Consider the following 13,629-nt stretch of genomic DNA (forward strand, 5'->3'; position numbering starts at 1 on the left):
CTCCCAGATTCCAAAAAATAACATCATTTAGACACTGCTTTTGGATAACTTTACGCCACTCATGGTGCAAAAATTCAAACACATCAGCTTAGTTTGATGGCTTGTGATCATCTATATTGATTAGATTTCTTGATTGTATTTCAGAATTTTTGTCTAATTTGGTAAAATCAAAGAAACTCAGCATTTTTAAGTGGTTTCTCATTTTTCTCCAGAGCTGTATATACAATTCAAGTTAAACATTTGGACACACCTCTTTCACACCTTTCTTTTTTATTTTACATTTACATTGTACATATAATATTGAAAACATTAAAGCTATACAGAAAAACATGCAGAATTATTCTGTTAAACAAACCAGAATATGTTTTATAATTAAGATTATAAGTACCACATTTATCTTTAAGGTCAGATCTGAAAATGAATGTGACAAGGGCACCGACTAAGACCAAGTTTAAACACTACAGAATAAAACATGCTTGACTACAACATCTACGCTAACAAATCATTTAATCACACTAGACATTTTACACTAAGGTTTGTAAAGAGTGTCTGTTAATGTGACCAACAGCACAACACCACATGATCAATAACAGTATGATTCACTACTTAGTTGTCTGACAGCTCGACTAAAACTAAAACACATCAAGTGATGCAGATGGTCTGTTTTAGGCAAGGTTTTCAATCATTTTCTGACGATAGAGGGGAATAAATTTTTATAGGCTGATTTCTGAATAAAAAAAGTGCCTATATTTGCACACAGACAGCGAACTGTTGAGATAATACTCTGCAGATGGAAATGAGATGAAAATGGGCTGATGTTTTTGAAATGTGTGAGGATGGATAAAGCTACACAATTTACAGTTATTGTGAACACAGACTAAGATAAGATAACACTTTATTAATCCACAAGGGGAAACTGGAGTGTTCCAGTGGCTTACATGCACTGAAAAACCCTTACTCTATACTTTTGTCAATATAGTATGTATACACTATAAGGTAGCTTGATAACTTGCCAGTTAAAAAAAACATCACCTCAGGACAGTTAGTGTGTGTATGCATGTGTGTGTGGGTGTATGTGCAGGGTGAGCAGCTCGTGAAGTTGTTTTGGTATTGCTGTTCACAGCAGCCCACATGAGACGGGGAAATTGTAAGTTTAAGTCAGACCTGCATGATGTAAACGTTTTGTGAGTCACTTTAATTATGGCTTCAGCTTCTGAGTGCTTGCTGAACCAGGTGTTTAATCTGTAGTCTCTCAGTGGAGCTGTCGATCGACATTAAGCACATTAAAACATGTCAGATGATATCATTTTCAGTCGGAGTGAATTAGTCAGTGCTGAAGAGTTTTTTCATGCAGGAAGTGGTGGTGGATGGTGATAAGTGTACACATGTCCTGAGGTGAGTAATAGATCCTAATTACTTCTTTGGAATAAAAAAAACGCCTCTCAGACACCACTCCTACTCTTTCCAAAGATACTAGATGAAGATCCATACTTCCAGAGCATTGGTGATATCAGATACTGATGTTGGATGATTCTGGACGATGCTGATTCTTGGCATTGGGCACAGAGACCCTAGACTACGTGCACATTACCAGGCTGAAGTGACTCAAATCTGATTTTTGGCTCAATGTGGCTCAGATCTGATTTTTTCATGGCTGTGTGAACCATACCTGTGAAGTTTTGGATTTAAAAATAAGGGAAATGTTTCGGTGCCCGCTTCGAGCCATCCCACTAGCCCAACCGAGGTTCAGTATCCCTTACATTTTAAGACAGAAATCAGTGGTCAGTGGCCTGTCACCTCAATAACAAAGTTTTTTTATATATAATATTATATGGGAAATTTACGGAAAAATACTAATACAGGAGGAGGGCGGTAAAAAAGAGAAGTATAACTAGGAGTCAACAGGGAATGACATACCGTGAAAACATTTTTTTTTATGGTTTAGACTTACAGGTATTTGGGGTAGGCTAAGATTATCCATTAAACAATAGAAGAAGAAAAGGGGCAGGTTTTCTAAGGATAGAAAAGCTGATGATTGTGGCTGCTGAGTCTACTGTAACTACAGACTATTACTTACAGGGGTTGGACAATGAAACTGAAACACCTGTCATTTTAGTGTGGGGGGTTTCATGGCCAGTTTTTATTAATTGCACATTGCACCAGTAAGAGCAGAGTGTGAAGATTCAGTTAGCAGTGTAAGAGCACAGTTTTGCTCAAAATATTGCAATGCACACAACATTATGGGTACCAGAAGACCAGAGTATTGCTGGCACATCTGTGACCAAGACAGCACGTCTTTGAGATGTATCAAGAGCCATGGTATCCAGGGTAATGTCAGCATTCCACCAAGAAGGACGAACCACATCCAACAGGATTAACTGTGGACGCTGTAAGAGGAAGCTGTCTGAAAGGGATGTTCGGGTGCTATCCCGGATTCTATCTAAAAAACATAAAACCACGGTTGCCCAAATCACGGCAGAATTCAATGTGCACCTCAACTCTCCTGTTTCCACCAGAACTGTCCAACAGTACAATAAATTATTGTGGTCTAAAACCAGGTGTTTCAGTTTCAGTGTCCAACAACTGTATTTCTTAAATGTAATGTAAAAATGTAAAAAAAATAGGGGTAATCTGTAACGATCATTCTGGAATGTAATGACTGTACTTTTGCAGGGAGGTGGATTCTGGGAGGTAAGCATAATTAAAAACCTTGACATACCTGGTAAACTCACTGAATTAAAAACATTCTACAAACCAGTCCGTGCAACCCAGACCAAATATATACAGTATAACATGAGCACAAACCTGGGGACTCTGGTCTGGACTTTCAGTTCATATTAAGTTTTTTTTGGATACTTTTGAACATTAGTTGTTGTTTAGGACATTTTATTAGAGATCTGACTGATCAGGAGACCAAACTCTGCTAAAAATATTGACTGGGCATTCTCGTAATGCTCAACCCAGCATTCATTCAAGGATAGAGTCCAATAGACTATTCGAGAAACAAAATACGAAGAAGCTACAGTTTCTTATAAGTTAAGAAAACCCTTCAACAAAGAGGGCCAATCAGCTTGCTACTGGGGAAGCCCACCCTTGATAAGGAGACCTGTGCAAGTGCAGTAGCTTTACCAAGCCAAAAAAATCTACAAATTGTTCATTTTTTGTCAGATTTTATCAGTGATTTAAAATGTTTTTTTTTTTTATGAGAATTAGTCCTTTTGATTAGAGTATTATGGTCCCATTCCATTTAAACAATTAGGAGACTGGTCTTTTATGAGTGGTTATAAGTGAATTATTTGCCTCTGACTGTATTGTATTCTCTATGGAGCTGCAGTGGGACATCTCTGCAGCTACATCCAACATAAATCAGCACAGAAACTGAAGTTTGTGAGAACAAACAAAAACTCCCATGTCGTAACTATAAAAAATCTGTATCAAGGTCTTGCCTTGATTCTTCACTTTATCTTAGCTGCTGAAAACACAAGGCAGGGCCTCATGAGTTACAGCTCGTCTTTCTTTGATCAGCCTTTTTTCATGTTTCTAATGAGAAATGGCTCCTTTCATTTGGTCTTCCTGTTTGGGTGATAGGTCGGTGCTCTCTCAGAGCTGTGGACTGGACTGGATAGTGTTTGTGAGCTTACATACACAGTTGATACACATTTGTTTTAATACACATAATAACAGCATACTGGGGTATACACTATTATATACAGACATGCATTAAGTACTAGATACCCAGACTTGAGTAAAAGTGTAAGTGCTCTATCAAAAAAGTATAAAAAAATATTAGAAGAGAAAGAGAAAGTACTAAAGTATTCAATATTGTATTGTAACAGTGTAGTTTATTCTAAAATGTACTACTTGAGTACTGAAAGTAAAATTACAGTATGGTGTAATGTAGCTTCTGTAATTACAGAAAACAGTGGAAAGTTCTCAGAGTGAAAGACAGAACAGAAGCAGCAAGGTCTTCTTATAAGATCACTCAATGTTGAGCAGCTTAATCAAACCCGGTGACAGCTCTATCTACTGCTCTAGCTGTGACAGATATGGGTTTGGAATCATTCCTAACATTTTTATAATTGTAAGAAGTAACAATGCAGCACATAAAATGTATTTAACTCATATATTATATACAGCTCTGGAAAAAATTAAGAGACCATTTAAAAATTATGAGTTTCTTTAATTTTGACCAATTGAAAACCTCTGGGATATAATCAAGAGGAAGATGGATGATCACAAGCCGTCAAACCAAGCTGAACTGCTTGAATTTTTGCACCAGGAGTGGTATATAATTATCCAAAAGCAGTGTGTAAGACTGGTGGAGGAGAACATGCCAAAATGCATGAAAATCGTAATTAATACCAGGGTTATTCACCAAATATGAATTTCTGAACTCTTAAAAACGTTATGAACTTGTTTTCTTTGCATTATTTGAGGTCTGAAAGCTCTGCAACTTTTTTGTTATTTCAGCCATTTCACATTTTCTGCAAATAAATGCTGTAAATGACAATATTTTAGTTTTTAATTTGAGAGGAATGTTGTCTGTAGTTTATAGAATAAAACAACAATGTTCATTCTACTCAAATATATACATATAAATAGTAAAATCAGAAAAACTGATTCAAAAACTGAAGTGGTCTCTTGATTTATTTTTTCCAGAGCTGTATATCTTATATATATATCACATATATTACTATTACTATATATTGATTATACTGTATATACACTGATCATTACATATCAGATCACATAACATTATAACACCTTATTTCTACACTCACTGTCACATTTATCTGCTTTACTGTAATGTTACAGTTTTTTTATACATATTAGTTAAGAACCCCAACATGACCACCACTGTTATTATTAATATTATTATTTTATTATATTGGTTGGTGGGTAATGCTCAGTACTGCAGAGACACTGACATGTTGGTGGTGTGTTAATTGGGATGGTATAAGTGGATCAGAAACTGCAGCAGTGCTGCTGGAGGTTTTAAACACTGTGTCCACACTCAATGTCCACTCTGTTAGACACTCCTACCTTGGTCAGTGTTGCTGCACTGCTGTTTGTCTTGGTTGTTCTCTAGTCCTTAATCTTTGGACAAAGAAGACAGCCCACAGGACGCAGCCTACAGGATGTTGCCCACAGGAAGCTGTTGGCTAGATATGTCTGGTTAGTAGACTTTTCTCAGTCAAGTGACTCTGAGGTGTTTAAAAACTCCAGCAGCATAAAACACCCCAAAACACCTCATACACCACCATGAGAAGGACGCACCAGCCAACTAATAGCTGCTCTGTGTTAGTCCTTGTACCATCAAATACAGGGTGAAAGGACCTTACCCAATCTTTCCCATAATCAGGGCATTCTAGTCTTAAAAAACGTATGAAAACAAACAAACACAGGAAGAGTTCTGAGAAGAGTTCTTCCTGGTGGTACACCATAATATGTGCAGTGCTAAAAAAGTGTGGATACTCTAAAAGAAGCATGGCTACAAAAAGTCAAGCTTAGAAATCCTTTTGTTCCTTTGCTTTCTCTAGAATAACTTCTCTCTCCCTCATCATCAACTTCTCCCACCCTCTTCCACTCTCTACTGCTCCCTAATACTGTGACTGGACTACACTTTCCCAAAGGTCCGTTCTGAAGGTCCCGCCTGAGGAAAGAGGGCAGACAGAGGAATGCTATTGAAGGATGAGTGTTTGTGTTATCGTTATAGGGACTGTAATATTGTTCTCCAGTCTATGCAGGGTATCAGGGGACAATCTGAAGCCATGTCACTCTGGAAACCCTCAAACATGCCCTCTGCAGCCTGACGCCTCATCCAGCCAACCATGATCAGTGCAAGCATCAGCTCAAACATTTAGCAAAGTGTTTTCAGCTGTATTCTCTTTTTGTAGTGAAAAAATAGTAGTTAAAGCGGTGGTGGTTGTGGTGTTGCACTGTATTACTATGCAGTGTTGCCTGGTTTGCAGCAGGAAGGAGATGAGGACAGTGGGCGCACTTGCTCATATTTATTGATAATCAGGAACAAACAAACAAAAGAACAGAAACACAGAGAACATGGGGATAATGAAAACAAAGGAAAGATGTAACCTGACTAACGTTAGATGTAGAACAACGGAACAAGGAGAACTATTTATACACACAGATAAGGACAAGAAACGGAAACACCTGGGGCCGGGTAACAAGGGGGCGGAGCTACAAATGAACAGGTAAGCACACAGAAGACAGAGGCGTAGACACGGGATATACAAAGGGCACTTGGAAAGGGTAAATAAACACAGGGAAAGACCAGAGAGAACAAAGCAAAACCGGATAAGAACGTGACATGCATTTACTGGAACAAAACCTAAATTATTGCAAGAATCTGAACAGTACGGCTGCAACGTTTAAAATCCTAATTATTTGCTTATTTTAATAGCATTCTTAGTCTAATCAAATAAACTGCTTTAAATAGTTTTGTAGCTGTATATGATTTGAACAAATATATCTCAATCCTCTGTTTGCGTTTCTCACTTTGGCTCTAAAGTGCTGACTTTGGACACAGCTACGTAAAACAATGCCAAAAGAAAACAGCACTGTTTCCTCCACGCTGATGAGAGATGGATGTTTGGACGTGAACTAAAATGGCCCACTACAGTTCCTCTCTCTTGAGTGGCCAGCTCATTTGGTGGCTACGTGTGAACGCGGCAGGCTCTCGGACTGGGCCTTGGTGTTTATGGCTTGTGTTGTGAGTCAGGACTCGCTGGCATGGAGCTTTGTGGTGGGTTGGCTGCTTTGGAATTTCAGGTTTAGTGGGAACTAGAGAGGTATGCGTGTGTGTGTGTGAGAGCGTGTGTGTGTAAGTGGAGGAAAAAAGGGACGGTCTCCTGGGCCTTCACCTTTGTGCCCCGACCCTTTCTCCCCAGTCGTCACTACCTCCCCGTACCCTCCTCCTCCTCCTCCTCTAGGCTCTTAGATGCATCTGCGAGAACGACACATCTGGCTAGCACTCACAGTTTACCGCTTCTGCACTGTTCCCATCAGCAGCGAGCTGCGTTTCCATCATCATGACCACACCACGACTAAAAATACCAAGACTGTCCAGTCTTGCTATAATCGTTTACTGTAAGATACTACAGGACAAAAATATGGATGCTAGTTTAAAAAAATAGCCAACAAACTACTACAGCTTCTCAGCATGCAGCTTCAGATTACAGATACAAACTGGAAGTGTCTTAACCCCTTTATTTCACGGGTGCCATATATCATATGCCTTTTTTCACACTATAAGACGTACCGTATTATTTAACACACTGTTAATGAACGTCTATTTTCTGGTCAATTTTATACACAAGGCGCACTGGATTATAAGGCGCATTTTATGGTGTCACAATGTTTTCCTTCTAATTCCGCTGGGTGGCGAAACCTGTAAAGCTAAGCTAAGTTAGGTAAACAAAACTGTAAATCTTAAAAAAAAAAACATTTCAGATGAGTCAGAAAAATCAAACAAGCTCTGGATATTAATCTACACAGATTTCTCTCATAAAAACTGTTAATTTGGGTAAGTAAAGTGCTTCTGTTTATGTAAGCTTAGATTCACTAAAGCTGAAGCATTGGCATTAGCGTTAGCGGCTAACCACTAGTAATTATGCTTATGCTGCTCCAGCAGTACTAGCCGGGGTTAACAGCAGGCTACAGGCTGACAATACTCAACTCTGAATGGTAAAAGAGCTACCCCTTTGCATGGTTAGCGGGTAATGCTAATGCTGCTTCAGCAGTGATAGCCAGGGTTAGCAGCAGACTACTGCCGAATAATACTCACCTCTGGACATCCAAAGAGCTTGTGCTTAGTGTGGTTAGCGGATAATGCTAATGCTGCTCCAGCAGTGCTACATGCTGGGTTAGCAGCAGGCCACAGGCTGACAATACTTAACTCTGAACGGTGAAAAAGCTAGTGCTTAGCACGGTTAGCGGATAATGCTAATGCTGCTCCAGCAGTACTAGCCGGGGTTAGCAGCAGGCGACAGGCTGACAATACTTAACTCTGAACGGTAAAAGAGCTAGCGCTTAGCACGGTTAGCAAGTAATGCTTATGCCGCTCCAGCAGTACTAGCCAGGGTTAGCAGCAGGCTAGAGGGTGATAATACTCACCTCTGGATGGCCAAAGAGCTAGCACTTAGCATGTTTAGCGAGTAATAATATAGTATAGCCAATCAGAGCTTTCAACACAGTTTACATCAATTGAAATCTGCACAAATTATGACATTTAAAATTCTTCTTTTACACATTCTCTCTGATAACATGCAGACTATCACTATGCTACACTCTCACTGCAGACATCCAGTCAGACCACAATGTTCTGTAAATATGTCTGTTATCCATCATTTTATGAAAATAATGTTGCTCTGCCTGTACTGTAGATCTCAGTCAGCTGTTTCCTTAAACAGTCCTCTGCCAAAGTCAGGTATTATCTTCATTGTATTCCTGTTTGTCCCGGCAGCTTCTGAAGCAGGATATGATTGTGTTTGACGGGACTGAAGCAGATGATAAGTTATCAGGGCATGCTTCTTTATCTCTTATCTGCGGGTGTGGAGGCCAGGCCGGAGCCCAGGTGCTGGACTGGGTGAAGAAGAGCAGACACTGCTGAGGGCTTCTGTCACCTTAAAATAATCACAGAATCAAGTCCTAACAATGCTAAGTATATTTAGCTCACTTTTTCAGTGACCCCATGCTACTGGTTTGTAATTCACTCACTCGCTTATACTATGGGCCCTATCTTACACTCAAGGAAGCTGAAAGGTGCGTCATGATGTTCACTATCTTACACCCTGCCAACACTCTATTTTCACTCCTTCTGCCTACATTGTTTAAATAGTAACGGTTCTTGTGAAAATATCTATGTTGATAGGTAGTCTAGAAAATTCCTGGCGTATTGCTATCTTGGCAAAGGAAAACACAAGTGCACCACTGGCTGAAAAAAAAAAAAAACTAGACAGAGGTCAACAGTCAGACGTTCATTGCTATCTTGGCAGTGAATTCTCAAACAAGTGTACACCCCTTTTGGACACACAGCAGTGTACATAACACATAACTCATAACAGGGGAGTCATGATGACAGGTACCTGTAAAAAAAAGGTTATAGTTAATTATTTAATTAATTATATATAACTAAGAATTTTATTTGTTATGAATTGGTTTATTTGGTGTTTAAAATGTGTTTCCAATGACCATACTTTTTTCATGTCTTTTTTGTGCACACATGTTTATATATATATATATATATATATATATATATATATATATATATATATATATATATATATATATATATATATATATATATATATATATATATACAGCTCTGGAAATAATTGAGAACACTTCAGTTTCTGAATCAGTTTCTCTGATATTGTTATTTATAGATATATGTTTGAGTAAAATGAACATTGTTGTTTTATTCTATAAACTACGGACAACATTTTTTTTTTTTGCAGAAAATGAGAAATGGCTGAAATAACAAAAAAGATGCAGATCTTTCAGACCTTAAATAATGCAAAGAAAACAAATTTATGTTTATAAAGTAATTCAGAAACCAATATTTGCTGGAATAACCCTGATTTTTAATCACAGTTTTCATGCATCTTGGCATGATCTCCTCCACCAGTCTTACACACTGCTTTTGGATAACTTTTTTATGCCACTCCTGGTGCAAAAAATCAAGCAGTTCAGTTTGGTTTGATGGCTTGTGATCTTCCACATCCATCTTCCTCTTGATTATATTCCAGAGGTTTTAATTTGGAAAAAGTAGTAGTTACTGAGTAATAACCGTTAACACGCAGCTAATAACTAAGCCTGAATAATACATTTCAGGAATTTGTCTCATTTTCAGCTCTGTGTGTTTTGTGGTTTGAACGGGGTCAGAACAGCAGCAGCAAGATTTAGAAGACATTTTTTCTGGGAAACCAGTGAGAGTCATGCAGGCCGCAGATTCATGTCAGCGCTGAGAAACTGACAATATTTTAGGGAAACTCAGCTTTGTGCTTTGGGAATTGAGGACTATTTCCACAATAACAATAAAGAAGCAGTTACCCGGCAGCTGTGAACTTTACAGGAACGCAAAGTTCAGGCAGTTTAGCGTTGCTGGTAATGTTCACCAACGTACTCCTCGCATCTCTACATCAGGTTACACGTAATAGCTTCTCAATTACTTTTTAACAGCATTCATTCATTTTCCTTCTAATCGTTTTGTGGAGCGCTAAATAAAGTCCTGCCCTTTGCCTTTGAAAATAACTTTGAAAAACTTGGATGGGGTTCATGTAAACATGCGCAGCCCTTTGAAACCGTTCAGTTTTCTCAGCATGACAAGACTGAGGATTGGGAATGCTTTTATAACCCCAGCGTTCATGTGTGTGTCTGCATGTTTGTGTGGATATATATGCGTGTGGGAGAGCATTAACAGCTGCAGGCCTATTATTCGCTTACTGCTTTTAAATCTGGGCTCAGAAGCTGAATAAAGCCTTAACTAAGGGCATTTATTCTGTATTATTCTGTATTAAATATTGAGCATTTTTTTAACTTTTGTATTCTTAACCTCAACATATCCAAATCATCATATACATATACATATACAAATCAACCAATTCAAATCACCCTGAGTGGTGCATCCATTTCTCTACCATGGGGAAATTGGGAATGCAGTCCCTGGTGATGCCATAGATTTTTCTGTGGTCAGAAGTTCAAGAGAAAATAACTGGCCTCGCTCACTCTGGGTGGGTAGGATGGACCTGCCTTTCCACATGACTGCTAGACAATGAGGGCATCTGTTAATATGTTAGAGCCTTTCAGACAAATAACCATATATCAGCCATGTTTCCCTTTTGAGAGAAATCTTTTAATTTCTTTCAGGTAAACAAATAGCTGATTTTTACCAAAAAGGAGTCAAGGATGTTCACTTATTTATCATATGTGCTCAATTGAGAGATCCTGTTTAAAACAGGGCCTCTTCATTGATCTAGAATATGGGGATGTATCTGGAGGACAAACCACATAAAACTGCTGGTTTCAACACACCCAAAACACATTTAAAACATTTTTTTTTTTTTAATTATTTTTAAAATCTTAAATTTCCCAACCCACTCATTAAGACTTTCCCTATCATTAGTAATGCCCCCAAAACTTTTTCTTAGAAACAAATTTATTATTTGAATCAGGTGTGTAGAAACAGGGAGGCATATAAAATATGCACACTGAAAAAAATGATGCGTAAAATTTACTAAAAAAAAGGTTCGTAACTTTCTGCATTTGCTTTTTTTAAAGTAAGTAAATTTAATTTCAGATAAATTTAAGTAACTTCAACTCGGTCTGAACTGAACTTTTAGTAAACTTTACTTAATTTATTTTTGCTGAATTAATCCTTTCTTTTAGTAACAATTACAATTACAATTACTTAATTTATACAATATTACTGAAATTTAAATATTTTTGGATTTGTAAGGATTTAGCTGGAGAGGTTAGCTGAATTTAACGTGGACCCAAATACAGGCTGATGGAAAGTCATATATATATATATATATATCATGTTCTGTGCTTTTAAATGTATCTGCCTGATCCCAAAAAGCACTCTTCTGAAAGCTCTTGCCAAATAATACAGAGTCCGTCCGTCCGCCCGTCTGTCTCTTCTAATGTGTGTTTGTGTGTCTGATGTCTCCCAAACTCCCTGTGCTCCCTGTAACTCTCGCCCTCTCAGCACCCTCGCGAACGCCTGAGTCACCATGTGTCATCACTGAGGATGGAGAGACCTTCCAGAGCCTGAGAAAGTCCATCACAGGCCTGTCCACTCATCCGCTGTCGGCCTGTCTAACGTCCAGTACAGCTATGTAACCTCATTCACCCTTTATTCTATCAGTTATGTGATGGATATCACATGGGATCTTCATTGCTTTTTCAAAGGCTTCATTGGAGCTTTCATCATTCCGTGTCCTCCAAACCCAACAAAGCACATGCATCAGAGAAAATATACTGAATTCACTCTATATTTAGAGTTGTAACAGGATATTAACCCCTTGCATTGATGCCTTGACATTTTTTTAATATATCTAGCTAACATTTTTTGGTCCCCATGTGCTACACATGCTTTTATTCAGCACAAATGTGTAATTAATCTATTTTTATTAGATCCGCTCCAAACAGAGGCTATAAAGTAACAGTCAAAGTTTTTATACACTCCTTCTCATCAAGTGTTTAGTGTTTTTTTCCTTTTATTAATTTCTACATTGTAGATTAATATTGAAGACATCAAGACTATGCAGGAACACATACGCAATTATGATGTAAACCAAAAAGTGTTAAACAAGATAAAATATGTTTTATTTTTTAGATTTTACAAAGCAGCACCTTTTGCTTTTATGCCAACTTCGCCCACATTTAACATTATTTTCTCGGTTGCCTTTTTGAGGTAGAACCTGGAATGGTTCTACAACTGTATTAAAGGAGTTCTAGAGGTGCTGAGCTCTTGTTAACTGATTTTCCTTCACTCTCCGCTTCAGCTTGTCACAAAACATCTAGGATGGGTTTTTTAGAACGTCCAAACACTTTTTTGTATACTACCTAACTGCCCATGTGTTAAGTCTTCAATATTAATTAAAGGACAATGTAGAGAACAAATAAAGAACAAATATTAATGAGTGTCCAATTTTTTGAGTGATACTGTGATACTGATACTGCTCTCACAGTGATCTAAAAATACATACATATACATGCAGTACAGGCCAAAAGTTTGCACACATCTTCTCATTCAAAGCGTTTTCTTTATTTTCATGACTATTTACATCGTAGATTCTCACAAAAGGCATCAAAACTATGAATGAATACATGTGGAGTTTTATGTACTTAACAAAAAATTACCTGGCCTCCACAGTCACCGGACCTGAACCCAATCCAGATGGTTTGGGGTGAGCTGGACTGCAGAGTGAGGAAGGCAAAGGGGCAACAAGTGCTAATAAACACCTCTGGGAACTCCTTCCTTCAAGATTGTTGGAAAACCATTTCGAGTAAAGGGTGACCATTTTGAAGAAACTAGAATATATATATATTTTTAGTTGTTTCACCTTTTTTTGTTAAGTACATAAAATTCCACATGTGTTCATTCATAGTTCTGATGCCTTCAGTGAGAATCTACAATGTAAATAGTTGTGAAAATAAAAAAAACGCATTGAAAAAGAGAAGGTGTGTCCAAACTTTTGGCCTGTACTGTACCTGTCACGTTTTTGCTTTAAAAATAAGGGAAATGAGGTTTAGTTTCTCTTACATTTTAAGACAATTTTACAAGAAATCTAAAATAACCACCTGTAAAACACTTACAAACTACAATTAGATGATCAGAATCTGATCAGAATCTGGCCTACCTTTGTTGGCACTGAAATGCGGTGGACATTTCTACATGTAATTCTTATAATACAGCCTAAATAATAAAAAGAAAAACACTTTTCTTTATATTTAATATAGTTGTTTAAAATGATAAGGGAAATTTAGTGGAAAATACTAAAATGAGGGGGACTACAGGAAAGAGGGGTAAAATACTGTCGTTTCCTGGACAAAACGGGAGATTTGACAGGTATGCATACTGTATATATTTTATATATTTAAAAA

Source organism: Astyanax mexicanus, chromosome 16, assembly GCF_023375975.1.
Source record: "Astyanax mexicanus isolate ESR-SI-001 chromosome 16, AstMex3_surface, whole genome shotgun sequence".
NCBI classification, from domain to species: Eukaryota; Metazoa; Chordata; class Actinopteri; order Characiformes; family Acestrorhamphidae; genus Astyanax; species Astyanax mexicanus.